This window comes from Anguilla rostrata, chromosome 8 (assembly GCF_018555375.3).
Source record: "Anguilla rostrata isolate EN2019 chromosome 8, ASM1855537v3, whole genome shotgun sequence".
Taxonomy (NCBI): domain Eukaryota; kingdom Metazoa; phylum Chordata; class Actinopteri; order Anguilliformes; family Anguillidae; genus Anguilla; species Anguilla rostrata.
Genome location: NC_057940.1, coordinates 22,162,298 through 22,180,929, shown reverse-complemented (window position 1 = coordinate 22,180,929; position 18,632 = coordinate 22,162,298). Strand labels below are relative to the sequence as shown.

The 18,632-nt window shown below is 37.6% G+C and overlaps 1 protein-coding gene across 1 annotated transcript in view; it reads left to right on the top strand.

The window, feature by feature from the left end:
- Positions 1–18,632, top strand: part of sntg1 (syntrophin, gamma 1) — a 139,034-nt gene that overhangs the window by 58,909 nt on the left and 61,493 nt on the right. The window contains exon 3 of the mRNA XM_064347057.1: positions 3,560–3,635. The gene's annotated coding sequence lies outside the window, so the exon portion shown is untranslated. The remainder of the gene's footprint in view (positions 1–3,559; positions 3,636–18,632) is intronic.

Genomic DNA, 18,632 nt, shown 5'->3' with positions numbered 1-18,632 from the left:
GCCGCTCGCAGCTTTATGCTTCTTAAATGCTCTTTATACTTCTTAAACATTTCTGCCTGCTCCACAAGCAAAGATTTGCCCAGAAAGCACAAAGAGCCCGACTCTATGCCACATCCAGCCTTCCTTACCAATATTTTTCTCTAGATGCATGGTAAAGCACACCCATGGTCGAGTACTCAAGAGTGTAACAGTCTCACAACAAAAACTCTGAGCCCAAAACCACCAGTGTGGAACATTTTAACGCAAGCATGAACATTCTGTAAATTTGCATTCATTGCTTTCAGTGAATTTTATTTCTCAATAAAAAGACTGCACCTTACCAGGATGCACATAGAACTGAGCTCAGTAATATTTATATGCAGGACAAAATAATTATACCAAGTAGTAACCTGAGACCACATAGCAGAAATATCTTTGAGTATTATATAAAATAAAATACTTCATTTATACATTATAGCATGTACTGAATGGCTAAGGATTTGCCATGGTTGAAATTATTTGGAGATTTACACGAGCACATATGTATATGTATATCTTTTCTCCTGCATTCTTCCAGCCATGTTCAAGAAAGAGATCAGTAAGTAGATAATACAGAAATAATGTATTTCAAAAGTATTCTCATCTTGGAAATTAAATGTAGTTTAAGGCAACTTTTAATGTAACACATGTAAGTATAAGTACAGTACAGGTACTACACCACATGGCCAAAAGTATATGGACACCTGACATCCAACATCTCATCAAAAATTATGAGCATTAATACAGAGCTGGTCCAACCTTTGCTGCTATACCAACCTCCACTCTTCTGGGAAGGCTTTATACTAGATTTTGGAGCATTGCTGCAGGGATTTGCTTCCATTCAGCCAGAAGAGCATTACTGAGGTCAGGCACTGATTGGGTGATTAGGCCTGGCTTTTCAATTGATCCCAAAGGTGCTGGATGGGGTTGAGGTCAGGGCTCTGTACAGACCAGTGAAGTTCATCCACGCCGATCTCGACAAAATCATGGATCTCTGTGTGCCCATGGATATTGACATGCTGAAACAGGAAAGGGCCTTATCCAAACTGTTGCCACAAAGTAGGAAGCACTGAATGGTCTAGAATGTCATTGCATTAAGATTTACCTTCACTGGAACTAAGGGGTCTAGCCCAAACCATGAAAAACAGCCCCAGACCAAGGGGTGTCTTGACATTTCTGGTCATAACGTGTATCCCAAATCAAATGCGCTTTAGGAGATCAGGTTTCCCGAAGTAAAAGGAATGAAGACAAGCATAAATTCCACGCAAATATAGGCCCACTGCAGTTTTATGCAATGTTGTGTCGTAAATTGGCATAAATGCTGTAAGAAGTTTAAGTAGTGCAAAGTACTTGAATTTTGTTTCATGGCAACAAAAGCTTTCGTGAATGTAGTAAATAAAGGCAAACTGTCATCCAACGTAAGCGCTCAGGGCAGCGATGGTTTAATTCACATCCATACAGAGTAGACCCTTAAGCTATGTGAACACAACTAATTGGATGACCTACATCTATGGCATTTTAAATATTACATAAGCTGATATTTTTGTCTTTTATTTACCACAGTTTTGGTTATTTGGCTTTTATTTACCACACCCACTCTTATTTAGTATATTTGTTACTTTAGCACATGGTATCAAATTAAGACTTCTCTGGAGTGCATTCCTTCATAATGAGAGAAAATGGCAATTGATAAGAGAACATGAATGTTTGGAAAACTCAATTCTCTTTTGCAGAAAGTTACAGTAAGAGTTTTCAGTGTTAAAAAGCTTGAAAATTCACAACACTATTACTCAACCTGTGTACGTGACAGTGCTTCCCAACACACACTGCTTATCAATATGGTGCATTAATACATTTGTATTCAAGGCTTGAAAATATACGGTGTTAATTCAAGCATAGTTGAAATACTGAATATACTTATGTATACTATATATATTCAACATATCATGGCTGTTGTAACTTTTTCCATATAATGTGTGAATGGAATGTGAATGTGAGCTGTACCCCCTCAACATGGTCAGAAAGTGGTTCCAACCCAAACAAGCAAACAAAAAAATAAAAACAAAGAAGAGATGATAAAAATCTAAATGACACCTCGTCTCTTGTGATTTGCGAGTCACTCCTCTATTCACAAGAGCCAGCGGGTCCTTCAAAATCAGAACTTTGCTTATGTCAAGGGGAAAATTTCAAACAGAACCAGCACAACAAAGCAGAATTGCGTCATAATTTCACTTTTGAAATGGCAAAAAAAAGACACTTACTGTTAGCAGCAAGGATAAGGACTAACTTCCATGTAATTATGGAACTGGGGAATGTGGAGCAATTGAAGTGAAATACTGCCGCAGATGTTTTAGCAACTTAACGAACATAAATACACTACATTATCTGAAAGTGCCACAATGCAACATCTGCTACATTTACCAGGAACATGACACAGCTTTTTTTGCATCTAAAAGTAGAGATTGAAAAGCGTGGGACAGATGGCACCACATTTCTCTCAATGTACTACATTCACCAGGGTAATAAAGACCCCTTTCTATAGGAAATAGAGGCTCGAGGGTACAGAAGGTTTTTTTTTCTTTTTTTTTTTTAAATAATGAACCACATCACGTCCCCTATTGCTTTTAGCGATCCAAAATCTCACAATTGAGCTGAGTTCCATGCTCCCAATTCAATTGCAAAAACTGACTTGATATATTGAGGGTTGCAGAAAGTAAGATGATCGATGGATTTCAACACATGCTGTTGAAAAGGTCCTGCAAACAGCACTGATGGTTTTTTGTAGAAGACCTGGCAGTATTAAGAACACAATGTCATGACCACCCACTACAGAAGCAGTATGTAAGGACCCAATTGCACTGTCTGAACAAAAATAAATTAAAAATGACATGGTTCAGTCTACCTATTGTAAAATGGAATAGATTGGTGCTCAACATCCAGGAAAATCACAGAAGAAAGAAATCCCACATAACCTCAAAAAGATAAACGCAAAGAATGAGAAGAACTAAATTGCACAGACGTTTTGAGCAAATAGCACATTTAATGAACAGGCAAAGAACGGACTGACATTTCAGTGTCTTCGTCATCTTCCTCAGAGACTGAATCTGACTCTGAACATCAGTGTTCTTGTCCTGTTCATTAAATGTTCCATTAGTTTTTTTGAAGTTGCCCAGGGAAAGATTCCTTTTGCTCTGTCTGTCTGTCTGTCTGTTCGATTTACTTGTGCAGACTGTCAGACAACTGCACTATGTCTGATACTTTAAAGTTCAATGACTGTGGACAGTTGGAATGGAATTGACAGTCTTCTGTTAGGTAAAACTGGGATGGCAGGTATGGCATCTCACCAAGTTATGGCTTGGTGGGACGACATGCCTCATACCTATACAGCATCGAGAGTTTGGCACTGTTCAGGGTTTCCTACTGAGTTTTCTTTTTCTTACCTTTTCAGAGAGGCTATTGCAGATCTTGAGGAAACTGTTTCGAACATTGTAAAACAACCTGCTCAATTTGTAACGTTCCTGATTTCCTTTTTTAATTGCAGAAAGCTCACTGCCTTTGTGCGAATCAGGATGGTGCAGACCCAGTGAGCCCAGAAATGCTGAATACAGAACACTAAGGTACAATACACCATAATAATTCACTCTTTTCTTTTCATTTGCATGACAATTGCTGTGAAAACTCCACAGCTGTGTACTTGAGAAGGATATGAATGATCTGCTTTAACCAGACTGTTATACTCATGAGCATCCAGCCCAATAAATCCCCCCCCCCAGTGCTCATTAAACATAATTTTACTTTCTTTGAGAGGGTGGGCGGGCAATTACAGTCTCATGCTGAATAATGCTCAAGTTCACGCAACTATTTCTTGTTTTAAAAATATATATTGTTTGCTTGGGCTGCTCTTTTGAAAATACAAGAATGCACTGTCGCAAAGAATATCCATCTATTATGCCCAGAGAGTGCACAAAGAGACCGGAAGCCTGCATTTTCTAAGGCTTTTCAGCAGTTTTATTCTCCTCTTCTTATACAGGATTTATATAATTCCAAGAGTGTGTATGCTATACACAGGTCCTCCAATGGCTTAAGAGATCCACAGGTGGCAGGGTATAGTGCAAAATAACCAGCCGTGGAACCGTTTTCCTGAACGTGCTTGAGTGGTTCCCGATTGTGCCTATTCTGTGAAAGGTTACACATTCAGTATGCTGTACCTGGACATACTACTGCACCAGATGCACAAAAGTTATCACAGACATAGCATACAGCATATTACTGGAGGTGTGTAACATGTTGAAAGATGTTTTAATGTTAAATGAACAATAAAGAGGTAATACTCAAGACTGGGCCATGTACTCTTAACAGCCTTGTTAGCCACTTCAAATAAGATAAATCTATCGGCTTTACAAAGCAAAAGATAAACACATTTTGGACACCTTGTGACTGACTATCAAAGCATTTCAAAAGGAAATATTTAATGTTATAAAATTGATCTATAATAAACAAAGATTACATGAATAGTAATACCCACATTGTCAGGAAAACACCTTGTGATCCCCTTACAGCCTAGCTGCCAGTAAACACTCACATGAATCACTACAATTCTGTCGCATGCAGAGCGGAGTCCTGGTTTATGTCAGCCGTCTGTCATTGTCAGACTTTGGCTGCTTTACATCAAAAACCTTGAACTCAACCCTTCCTTGAACAACACACCAAAGCAGTAACAGATTTAATTTAAAGGGCCATATTTACTAAACATGCTGAAAATTATTGTTAGTGCCACAAAATGCTATGTATACGTATGTTTCCAGTTTAAAGGGGTATTTCCTAAGACTGGTTATGTAAATGAGCACACCCGCAGCGAGTGCATTTAAATACAGTGCAGGTATTTAAGATGCGTCTTGCGCATGGAAGGAAAGCAACATTGTTATACCACTCCATCTCTGGTGAAGTTGGGTTTTGGACAGGTGTTGGAATGCATGGATAGGCACTGTCACCTTTAAATGTTAACACATCTCAATTGTAAAAATAAAACATCAGAACATAGTTTTAATATTTCAAGTTGTTCAACACCGTACCCAGTATCCAACCATCTTCAGTCATGTAGGGGAGAGTTGCCTTAAATGTAATGCAGCTACCGTAGCTATTTCAGGTTTGTACATGTGCTATTTAGTCCTCTACCACTTCCCACAGTGATAACCTTTGCTGGACATATTTACAAAAAAAAAAAAACAGTTTTTGAGCAAGCTAAGTAAAAACATAAAAATTAAAAAAGTAATTTTTGGGTATGAGGCTTTATTTTTATTTGCAAGAAATCAAATCATACATCATTTAAAAAAATTGTCTGTACTTAGTATGTTAGGAGGAAATTGGATGCTAGGTGACCAAAAACCATGCTGTTCGCATCTGTATAAATGTAACATATTTTACAGTTATGCCACCTCTGCGTTGCTATAACAAACAACATGTTTTTTTGCTGTTATATGTTTACAGAATGCCATATAGTGTCCTTTTGGGGAGACCTTAGGCATTTTAAATGCTTTAGTGTTTAAACACTGAGTAAAAGTGAAAAGAAACCAAATTATGGTTTGTGGACTTGATGTTGGATACATGTCAGCTCTGGCAATATAGAAACATCAATATAAAATCAAGTAACAGATTGTTGGGCCACCATGTTTGGCCAGATACGAGTTAATTCTCCCTGGAAGATAGGCCAGCTATGGTAGAGTAGTTCCATATTCCCCCTGCTAAATGTTGATCAACTGGCAGTTGAAAATGATTTTTCAGGTAGAATTTCAGAATTTCTGAAAAATGCTTAGTCTGGTTTATGTTTGGTTAATTCGTTGCAGTTAATTCTGAGGACAATGTGAAAATTCACTGACTAAAACACTATAGCTGAATTATGGTATTAGAGTGCACTGCTGTCTATTTCAGTTAAAGTGTGACTGCTTGAGAGATTTTCTATATGGAAGTCAGATTCTGAAGACTGAGAAACCTCCCCTTTATGCCCTCATAGTTAGTTGTAAACCACTATTGTAGAAGCTGTTGTACAACTATCCTAACGAATTAGTAGATCCCACACGAGAAAATAAAAAACATAACTTGGTGCTGTGTCACAAGAGTCAATTTTATTGGCCAGGACACGACAAACTGTCTTTACATTACATTACATTACAGGCATTTGGCAGACGCTCTTATCCAGAGCGACGTACAACAAAGTGTATAACCATAACCAGGAACAAGTATGACGAAAAGCCTAGAGAGAAGTACCGGTCCAAGTGCAGGGAACAACCGCATAGTTCAACTTGGACCCTGAAGGTTAAACTGATTAACACTAACACAAACGAGAACAGCAACAACGCAGTCTATGGAAAAATACAAGCAGTAGTTAAGACAGGTGCATTAACTAAGTCACCTACGAAACAGCTACCTAGTTACAACCCTAAGCTTATGGTCATTTAAGAGATTACAGGGAGGTAGGGAGGGATGGGGAGAGGTGCAGCCTGAAGAGGTGAGTCTTCAGTCGTCGCTTGAAATGAGTCAGTGTCTCAGCTGTTCTGACCTCCACGGGGAGGTCATTCCACCATCGTGGGGCCAGAACAGATAGGAGACGTGTTCTGGAAACGCAGGTGCGAAGAGGGGGAGGTGCCAGGCGTCCTGAGGTAGCAGAACGGAGAGATCTGGCTGGCATGTAGGGTTTGAATATCTTGTGGAGGTATGCTGGGGTCCTCTCCAATTGGATGTATTGACATGGTGTACTAACATTTCACACTGATGTCCTGGAACAAACAAATAGAGCTTGATCATGAAAAAAAAAACACCTATTTATTCTAAAAGAGGCTTGAACATAATGTTGCAGACAGCCAGACAAGTTTAATGGGCAAATCACCTCAATAAAGAAAGCTTTTCAAACTGTCTCAGTAATACCTTGGAAAAATGAAGTTTCGAGGCCATATACTAAACATTCCACAGAGCTCAAGCTTATTCCGGAAAGCAAAGGATAAAATCAAGTAATGTTTTCTCATAAAGCATTATAAAAACAACAATGAGTATTGAATATTTCAAAAGGGTCAAATGTTCTACGACACTAGTTAATTTATTATGCATACAGTCTGGATATGTAATTATCTTTGGAAAATATGATTCTGCTCATGCAGTCTTGCTCTCAGGAAGTTGAGATTAATCTACACTTGCATTGAAAAAGCCTATTGTCTCATCATACTCACTATACCTGCTCATTTCAGCTGAGCATCTGTAATTATAGATTTCTTGAAGATACTGTACGTCTACAGGGACTTCACTCTGAAATTTCTGTCATGGTGTTTCTGTAGGTGTGGATCTGAGCCTGTGTGCAAGACATTGTTCATCAACTTGCTGTCAGTTCCTTCGTTTTTCAAGAAAAGTTCATTGGTGAGGAGTAATAATAATAATAATAAATAATGGGTATTATTTTATTTTTTACACTTAGATTTACAAATATATCCATGTTCACAGGCATATTTAGAGATATGGGTGTAGACTGCAGCTTACCTGATAATATTTGATTGGAACATTCAGGCTGATGGTAGATGATACGCATCAACAATTAACAGAATTGCTTTATGAATATTCAGTACTTCTATTATGGAACAATTATGCATATTCATTCCCATAGCCTAAGATGCAGTATTCATTTACGTCATTCTAATTACATCAGGGTGTGTGCCGAATGGGACGCAATATGCTAAATTTCATATATATTCCCTGCATCAGTTCAGCAGCCATGCTTCAGTTACCTGTTAATGAAACCGTCTGTTCCTTCTTGAAATTAAAAGGGAAGCTATGCTTGCAGTTCTTGTTCCAGGTGAACAGAATATATTGTCTTTTTTTCTCAATGGGACAGCCCAATGTAATGTTCATATCAATTAGGGTTAAGCAGAAGTCTTCTGAATGTCAAAGAAATCATATTGTGCTGGTTAAAAGATGTCATATACTCATTGTGTCATAAATAACCAATGAACAGATAAAAAAAGTATGTCATTATTGTGTCATTGTTTTCTGTATGTAAATTTACAGAATGTTAATTAGAACATGTTTGTTTTTTCTGTAGTTATCTATCTATAGTTACCAAGGTGAAGTGGGTCTAGTGAGTCCTAAATGTGTTATGGCCCGGCTCTGAGGCCACAGCAAACGTGAGGGATTAACTAAAAGAAAGGAATTTTATTTAACTGAGATTAATTTAGTTCAACAAATGTAACAAAAATGTTGTTTCTTAACAAATGAAACTGGCAGGGAAACATACTGTCAGGTTAACCAAGATAATACCAAATAAACTATACAGAAAATCAGAGAACTTCAATGGAACACGACGTGGTACCAGGTAAGAGGAAGCCCCAGACTACCAGGATGGGGCGAGTTTTATGCAACCTTAAGACAGTGGCCAGCTGCCTCCAATTACTTGATGGCCTCTAGCTCCCACCAACAAGGAACCAGCAACACTGAAAGACAACACACAACACAACAACACCACAAGCCCTGGCAGAGGCCCTGGGGCCGTCACAAATGACCTTGATTGACCAGAAAATGCTAATGATGCATGTGACTCAGCAGTCTCATGATCAGGATACTAGAGGCCACAAATGTTCCTGTGTACAGTTACATCATTACACTGTTCTTTTTAGAGCATTTCAATTAGTCCGCTAAATATTACTGTGGAGCCAAACTAGAGTTATCCCAATTTCAAGATTGTAGGCTGAAGTATATTCACACATAGTTGTGCTATACAGTGATTTTACCAAATTTCAGCTAAACAGAAGACTGTTTCACTGTTGGCAAGTTCTTTAAATGTTTGTCTACAGCAGCTGTGAGCAGAGATAACCACCTTGTGGAAATACAGAGAAATAATTTGACATCCTATATCCAAAAATTCAAAGCAGCTCATTGATTTGATATTATTTAAATTCCGTTTACACTGCTGGGAAAAAAAAAAAATTCTGCAGCTTTTCAGTCGGTTTTTAACATTTTTGTGGTAATGTGTAACAAATGTAAAATGCAACCTGCAGCAAGAAGATTGACATTTCCTCCTTCAAATTTATAAACACAAGTTCTTTGCACCATACTTCCTGTCTATACTATCAGGACTGCCAAATGCTCAATACCTGGTGGTTGTGAACAAAGGTGCAAAGTTCAATTCACATCTTTGCAGAAATGCATCAGGTCATTACGGGCCTTGTGTCCCTTTACACAAAAAACTTCCTGTTTTGTACTTAAACTTTGGAGTGGAGTCTTATGAAATACATCATTAAATTCCATGACGAAACGATCCATGATTTAGCCATAAATGGTAACAATGAAAACTCTCAACAAAATTTCACATTCTGTATTTGTTCACAGACCATGGGAATATCTTTTATATAATATCTTATGCATATTTAAACATTGAAAACCTTTCCCATACTGAAAAACTCTCTTGTACAAAGGATGGTAACAACACATCCAAAACAGGCAAAAGCGTGAAGTTTTCAAAAAGCAGATACCTGGGTGCACAACTCCTGAAAGCGAGCACTTCTTTACTATGCAGTTTATCTCTGAGTTGCACTCAGCTTCTTAAAGTATACCAGCACTCTTGCATAAAGGCAACAGATGAACATGGATGGCTGCAGAATCAGCACTGCCATACTTTAAGACAGAACAAGAAAGGAAGGACGGACTGGCACAAATGAACAAATGCACCATGTTTGACCTTTTACAAATTCTGAGACAGCTTCAGCTTCAAACAGTAGTTTCTGTACCTTTTTCTGCCAACATGACAGCCAGAGGTATATACTGACAATCAAAGTGTAACAATGTCAGAAGCGCAACTCTTTTTGTGAATTCCTGGTTATGCCGTTCTACAGGAGCTACTGCAAATTTCAAGTTCAGATATGTAGAAAGATGTCCCCTACATTGGACAGAAATGAATTGCCCAGACTTAGGAGGATATTATGCAGGCCAATACATCTGAAAACCTTGGGGAAGTGTTAGTCACAAATGAACAAAAGACATAATGGATTTCTAATTTCTACTAATTTCCAGATGATCTCACCAACAGAAATGCTGGCAGAAAACAAAAGCCATTGCTTTTGCCTTTGCTCAACAACTAAAACTGCAAGTGAACAGGAACAGTAGCCCCTGTCGGGAGCACATATAGCTTACTTCACTCATTTATAAGGGCGGATTGTCTGTGCAGATGCAATGCATGCATAGAGGGTCAGTAATAGCTGATGTGGGATATACTAATTTTATTTCAGTTTAATTGAATGCTTTGAATAAACATTGAAGATAAGCAAGCCACCTTTCCAAGTAAGCAGGAGAAAAGAGCAAGCTCCACCCTTAAAATCTCCCCCTAGAGGTTGTACCCATGCATCCTAACCCAGCGGGAAGCTCTTACCTAATCAGCAGACATAAAACCTATTATCTGCTAGAGCAGCTCTAACACACTAACTTGAAACATAGGTCCCATGCGTTTAGATTCCAAAAGTCTAAAGACAAAACTGCATTACGTCATGTTATAAGCAACAGCCAGAAATAAATAAAACAAGTGGCACAACTCTACCTCCTCCCACACATACTAAAGCAGATTAAGGCTAATATGAGAAATATTTTGCCAGGTCCATGAATGCAACTTGAAAAACAGTTTGCTCCTCATCCAGTCACAGAATGGAGGCTGTAACCACAGTGGGATGGATGTGGTAGATTAAATAACATTTCAAGTAATGTATTGTTTATTAAGCTACGCACTCCCAAGGGCAAGAAGTGCCCTTCTTTTTTCCATTGCTATCAGTTGCTTAAATAATAAACGTGGGTGAAATGGTGATCGAATCCCGGCCTGGGCCTTTCCGTGTGGAGTTTATCCCTGTGTCTTGCTCCCACTATGTGGGTGTGCCAGTGTGGTGTTATTAGCAATCAGTGGAATTGACCATAAAGCATGCTCTTTCTCATTGCATTAGCATGGCTTAGAGGATGATAGCATGTAGACAGTACAACAGAGAACAAGGCATTTGGTACTTAGTGAAGTGAGAAAGTGCATGTGGTTGAGTGGATAAGGAAGGGATGTGTATTTGCTATGATAAAGGCAATATGCTCATGCTTGTGGAAGCAAATTTGTAATGTTACATACTGAAGCTGAATTTACAAAAGTGGAAACATAGAAAGAGGTTTGTGGGATGTGAATGTTTTCCAAAAGGGCATAATCCCATAACCCCTTATTTATAAAGTGATTTACAGTACTACACAGTAAATGTCTGGTGTTAATTCAACTCTAACAGAGAACATACAAGTCCAGTTGGGACCATGAACATTTTACAGTGCAAAAAAAGTGTTTTGTGCAACTTAATAGAAGAGAATTTTCCTTGAAAGCCTTATTAATGGAAGTGATGTATGCTCCCTCTGCAATGGAAAGTCATGATGTTAATGCCTGACATAATGTTATTTTTTACTGTGTTTTTGCGAGAACTTTAAATAATAAATTTCCATGAAATGGTACTCTGAATTGTAGGTACATATGATTAAAGAAAAACAAGTGTGGAATCGAAACGGTAACAGAAGCAGCAGGTGGGTACTTTCATCACAAGTATTTCACTGGCTTTTATGTAGGTTTCAGTAGAGAAGCATTTTGAAAACTATTTTAAAGCATACATTAAACAGCAGGTGCAACAGATCTTATGAATGTCAATTATTTTTAAACATGTACTTAGCATTGACCGACTACTTTTAATTGGTGGAATTCTGATGCAATGAGTTGTGATTTATGATCTAGACACAGTTGAGGATGTGTGAGCTCAGAATCCAACTCATTCTTTTATTAATTGTTCCCATTTAACAGGTTACCCCACTAAAGATTTATGTAACCAGTGACCTCTGACATTGCGTTTGGATATAAATAGTATTTGGCCCATAGAGATACACAAAACACTAAGCATGACTCATTTTTCTTTGTGCTTTCCAATGAAAAGTGATTTCTCTCTGCATAAAAATTGCCATCACTACAACGAGCTTTCTCTGCCTTGGATTTCCTGGAAGGCTGACGCTTGTTTTCCAAAGAAAGCTATACAGCTCATCATAGACCGCACACATTCTGTAATCGCTGGCGTGACTTAAACGCAACCATTGCCAAAAGTTATATTGGCCTTTTACGTCAGTTCACCAAGGGAGGACTGGACACAGGCCATGTGCAAAGAACATTTTGTTAAAAAAATTTGTTAAATGTATTTTTATGAGGAGAGCTTATTTGAAGGTCAGGCCATTTAATACTTGCAGTCACATGCGTCCCATTCTGAAATGTCATTGCTTCTTAAGTTTAGACTTTAGCATCTGGATGTGTGCTCCTATGGCACAGCCAAATGAGGCTTCTTTGTACCATTATCAAGATGCATTTTTTTTTAAGTGAATTAAAATTAATTTATTTGAATGTACTTCATCTCCACATGTATGGATAACAGTTGAAGGGACTTATGTTATGCTAAGACTCTATTCAGTTTGTTTTACCTTGTTTAATCTCACTTATCTGAAATTCTGTGAAACTGACATCACTTCAAAGTACAGTGAATATTTTTTCTTCTTCAGTTACACAGATATCGTGTTGTATTGTAGATGGTTGTCTTGCAATACATTGCTTATCACAGAATCGCCGGTATCGTGATACGGTCTTATCGTGAGCAAAGTATTGTGATATCATATTATGAGTTACTCAGTTATTCGCACTAGAGGTCTGCATCTGCATGTTTTTCACATGCCACACCTGCCTGCAACTGTACTTTTACTATTGAATGTTGATTTCCACTTTGAAATATAGGGTACCTAGGGGGGCTCCGTAGATTTGTAAAAGCTTACCTGGGTGTTAAAATTAAACAAAATCAGTGTTCCTCTACAATTTGGACATTCTTTCATTCAATTACTACAACTAACTTCATGGTAAGTTTTGAAGTTTGCAGTCCTTTTTCATGAATAAAGCCCCATGTGTCATCTGAAGCATATGGCTGGATTCAAATCTGGGACCTTCTTGCTGTGAGGCGACAGTGCTACCCACTGCACAGCCGTGTTGCCCCCTAATAGACATTAGCACAGTTAAAATGCTAACATTTCACTTTTTAGTGCTAAATACTGTTCATGGAAATCACATGATTTGCACACTAATACAAATGTAGACCAAAAAATAAAAATACATACATACAGAAGAGAAGATGCATGCATTATAATCATGGACCCCTGTCTACCTACAAAGTTCATACTTATAGTTGCAAAGCAAAAACAAAAATTACACTAGCTACAAGACTGCTGGACACACAATGCGGTGTATTTACATGCATACTAGTACAACCTCAGACAGTGCTTTGCTCTGGAGCACACTGGCCTATCTGAATTGCTTAAATACATTTTGTCATATGAAAGGAGAGCATGTATCTGAGTGAGAGTTTCACACTCTATTGCAAAGAAGAAAAAAAATCACAAAAAGAAATATTAATAAAAACTAGAGTAAGCAGTAGTGTGACTATCATACGACATTATCCTGAGCAGCAAAGCACAATGGGCATATGTTTCTCCCTAATGTGGGTTGCCGAGGGTCAGATCCTGCTATTATGATTTTTCATGCCTTTAAATTTCTCATATTTCTCTCTGGAAAAACCTTGCATACTTTGCAAAGACACACAATAATACTGAGGGGATATGCAACCATGTTCAGTAAATATGTGGTTACTTCTCTATATTGGCTTGCTCTGGGTCACAATGTCTTATACATATGGAGATTAGAATGCCAGTTGTATTTTGTTTAATGCTTCTTCTTATTCCGGCATACCAAAAACATGATCAACATGACAGACATTCATTTATCAAAGTACCAAAACACATCTGTGACTTTTGAGAAAAAATACTTCTGTATTAATGTTTCTCTGTAAACAATGTGCTGTAATGCTAAGCAGGAATATGATGACATCTACACCTGTTTATAAAAAAACAATAACATCGTTGATTAGCACTCCAGCTCCTGGACTCTTTATGAATATGGGCCCTGGTCACCTACTCCACTCTGTTTTGGATGATTGTTCATTATGAATATCAACTAAATATAGTGGCTGGAAAATGTAGCAGTGGATGAGTCACACATGCTTTAAGTATGGCCAGCAATTGGTATTGTTATTGTTGGAGAGGGAATACAATGTCCTTTGCATGTTACATACCAGTCAGTTGGTGGCTAACAAGCTCAATACTGATTTCAAGTGAATTTGAGTTACTAGGCCTTTGCCATATACAGTGTGGTGCACCACTGTTGTGATATAATTTGCTATCTATGGTGCACCTGAATGTGCACCGAGAACCCTGGAGCTGTATTTTCCAAGAATAATCATCAATTCTTAGGTTTCCTAATCAGGCTAAAATTGATCCATTTATAGGCCTACCCTTTGGGAATTAATGTGCTATTAAATCGAAAAAAAACGGGGTCTCTTGATTTTTCTGAATAAACACAGTGGTTCAGCAGATTCAGAGATTCCTTGAAAGGGTTTTTTTTAATGTTCACAGAGGGCTACTGAAAAGGTAGACTTGGCTGATGTTGTGAGTAACAGATTGAGTTGATAATGCTCAGCGATTGATGACATGTTCGGAGCCCACTTTCAAGAGACATCGCTTTTGCATTAAAAGCTTTGGCAGTAGAGCCTTGTTCGATAATGGCAAAAGAGCCAAAAGAGTTTTGGGTTTTCTGCATAAATATAAAGTATGAAAGTAATTTTATATAAAAAAGCAAAGGACAAAATAACATTTGTAATAAGTCAAAAATAGCAATACAAATATTAAACATACAGTATACTGCATCCTTAATGTTGCATGGATAGGGCCTTGGTTTTTTATTTAAAGCACCCTATTTCATCTGTTAATTCTGGTTGACTACTGAGCTTATAGTGTGGATCTGAAAATATGTCTGTTTTTTACACCAGAATCTCGCCTTCTGTAAGCGGAAATTTACTGCCTTGATTTGCATAGCGTTTACTGTTCCATCACCTCTCATACTCCTCACTGACATGCTGATTCTGAGTGCAAGCTTTTTACTTCCTCCAAATATGTGTTTCCTGGACTAATTTAACAAGGTAAATCTTTGTTTAGTGAACAACTGATGGTTTATCTCACATTTATAGAAGAGCATTTATATATGTTCTTCAGCAAAACAAATTAAAAGATAAATGTCATCCTGCAGTTATCACATTTGAGATTTTAAATGTTGATAGCATCATAGTGGCATCATCAGAACAAAGATAAAATATGTCTGATAATAATAAAAACATTTTCCACAAAACCAAATTATCGTTTTTTCAATGAGAGAATATATTCAATGTATTCAAAATGAATACATGCATACAGATCTGTTGTTTATTTGATTTTAAAAGTTGATAGCATGACTGCATCATAGGGAGAAAAGCAATACAAGAACCGCATTGTTAAAAAAAAGCACATATTACATCCTACTCTCTCCAAATATTCATCATTCACGTCTCAGATTCTCAGATAATTATTATATCTCTAGACTAGTGGTATTCTGTGAGGGAGGGGAAGTGTGAAGACCAGACGCGACCAAACAGGGGATCTATAAGTTACCAAAGGGGCACTCCAGTAACCACTGAGTCTCGTGAGAGACGAAATGAGAAGGGGGTGCTATACTCCTAAGGGACGTATCCCAAAAAATGAATAAACCCCTAAACGGGTAACTGAGGAAGAAGGAGTATATAAAGAAAATAAAGGAACAGGGAAAAGAAAAGAAGAAAAAACAACTTTGACCCAAAGCAGAGAAAAAGAAAATGTCTTTTCAAAAAACAAACAAAAGACGTTCTGAGGCCAACTAAAACCAGGGGGGAAACTAGTTAGTAAGGGGCAGAAAGGTTTGTGCCCCAACGGTGACACAATAACCCCTTAAAACCGCCAGCCTCAGAATCTGGACATATACCGTCCTAATACCTTTTTCTCAAAAGAAAAAACAAACAAACTGAAGTCAGAATTCTTTTTAAATTTCTTTGTTCTTAAATTCCTTACACCTTGCTCAGAAATACGACAGGGAACTGGCTAGAGCAAAACACGTTACACTCAAGCACCGTTCCACTGCCTACTGACGCTTTAAATACCCAGCCACAGGTGTGGCTGGTAATCAGCGGAAGATGTGAGCAACCCACAGGTGAAACCGATCAGAGGTAACCCTGCAGGAATGCATGGAATGTTCAAGCAGGAACAATCCTCCCACAGGAACCAAAAATAACGATTAGCCGAGTGGCTAATCTGCAAGCTCGAACTAATCGTCCCCACACCCCAAAATAACGATTAGCCGAGTGGCTAATCGGAATGCTAACCACTGAGCCGGTGCAGGCACAGAAAAATGATCTACCTGCACATAAACCGTGACAGTATTCAAACTCAGCTGTGGGGACCCTCTGTGTAGCTTGGTTTTCGTACAAAGCACAATTGCAATCCCAGAATTTCAACAAGCTGTTCATTTTTCTTAATTAGGTGCTTTACATGTTTACAAGGATTATTTACTCTCTTAAGCCACATGTCATACATAGCTATACTTGCTATTTACATGGTGCTATATCACTAACAATTGTACTGCATTAAAGGAGGTAACAAACATTATCAAATAACACTGTGATGGGATGCCCTCAAAAAGGGAGGAAAACAAAAATCACAAAGAAAAGAAAATCAAATACTTTAATTGAATAAATATAACATTCAGAAAATGTATCTAATGCACAACCCCTGTATTTCCAAAAAAAATATTTGCTGACCATATATTTGCTGTACTGAAACCTCCTACAGCTTTTAGAGTAATCCACCAGCCACAGACTCCAAATTGTGCATACTTTTTGGTGATCCACGGTTCCAATAAGAATGTTGACACTAACTAGTGCCAATGTTAAATCTTCATTTATATTTTGCTGCCTCTCACTGCTCTTTCCCACTTCTTTCTGTATCCACTTTAGACTGTCATGTTGTGTGTTTTGCATCTTTGACTGAATTCTAAAATTGGTTTTTAATAAAATCACAAAATACATCACCTTGCATTTTACATGTAAGCTAAGTACAGTAAAGAGGGATGTTAAACTATAAAATTCCACATTCTGGTATAGTGACCCCTGTAATGCATGTTTAAATGCATACATTCCTTGATACTAAATCTCTCAGGTGTACGGCAGCTGGATGGTTAGAGTGGTCTTAGCTGATGTCAATAAATGGCAGGTACAATAGCCAGCATGTCATTTATGGTAATTACCATACAATACTGCTCTCAGTAAGATGAGATGCAAAAAATGACAGAATTAAAACTTTCCAAAAGGTTTTAGGGGTGGTAGGGAGAATGCAGTTACTGACACTGTTGACTGGACAGGACATAAGTGTAATGACTATCGAAGAACAAAAATACATCAGTGAATATATGAGAAAACGAGCATATGCAATGGTTATTGGTTTTCCAGTTTCAAGATAATTTGGTGCCAGATGCCAAATGCGACTTGATTGCTGTCCAAGCCCGATTTCTCAGTTTAAAAGATCAAAAGGCATTGACCTTATCTGGTGAAACACAGCCAGTCTCTGGGAATATTGGCCAAGACTGCTGAGCCTGAGTAAACATACACATTTTTGTTCAGTTATTTGACAACATTTTATCATGCGTAAGCGTACAACCTTACACTTGTGAAAATTAGCAGTTATTTTGTTAAATATAAGAAAAACTCATAAAATCAACAAAAATAAGGGAGTTTCATAAGACTCGATCTCTCTATTGAAGTGAATATTTCTGTACTTCACAATTTTAAATTTGTAATCAAATGATTCAGATCATATGATATGTTCATATGCCCTGAAGGGGGGTGTTATGTATAAAAAGTGCTGTAACTTCTACATGGTGAAACCAAAATGCATAAGAATACAATTTATTAGAAGCTACACTTTTACCTCACGCAACTTGTTTGACCCAAACCCATTTATATGTGTGACATGCCACTGTAGAAATGATAATCAAAAAAATCAAAGCATTTGCTGATTTGTTGATTATATTAGTTTTTCTCATATTTAACGAAATAACTGCTAATTTTCACAAGCACAAGGTCGTACGTTTATAATAATAGTAATAAAAAAATTATTGCATTCAAATAGCTACTGAATAAATCCCGAAGAATCTTTTGGCTCTATTCATACAGCACCAACTCTTTTTTTTTTTTTTTTTTAACTGAAAGGTCGTAGCAATCATAAATTAGATTTGAACAATAATAGATGCTGCTTAAGAAAGCTGAGCACAGTTCACTCAGAACGTGAAGTTATTTCAAGGACTCCTCGTAATACACACCCGTTTCATGCACCAGCAAGCATAAATGTTGTCTTGGCATTTAATTTAAGATTTATGGTGTACTGAGCCTTACAAAACCACTGTCTGCATTCCCATTTTCACCTGTAACAGTAGTGTCTAATCAAAACATTTTTGATTTCAATCATCATGACCGCTAAACACATTGCTTTGTCCATCGAAAAGCTGCCTTCCTGGTTTCACTCATTATTTCCGCTGTCATTGTAGGAGAATAGGAGAATTTGTGGACAGGGCAATGGACACAGTACGATTTAATCGCTAATTA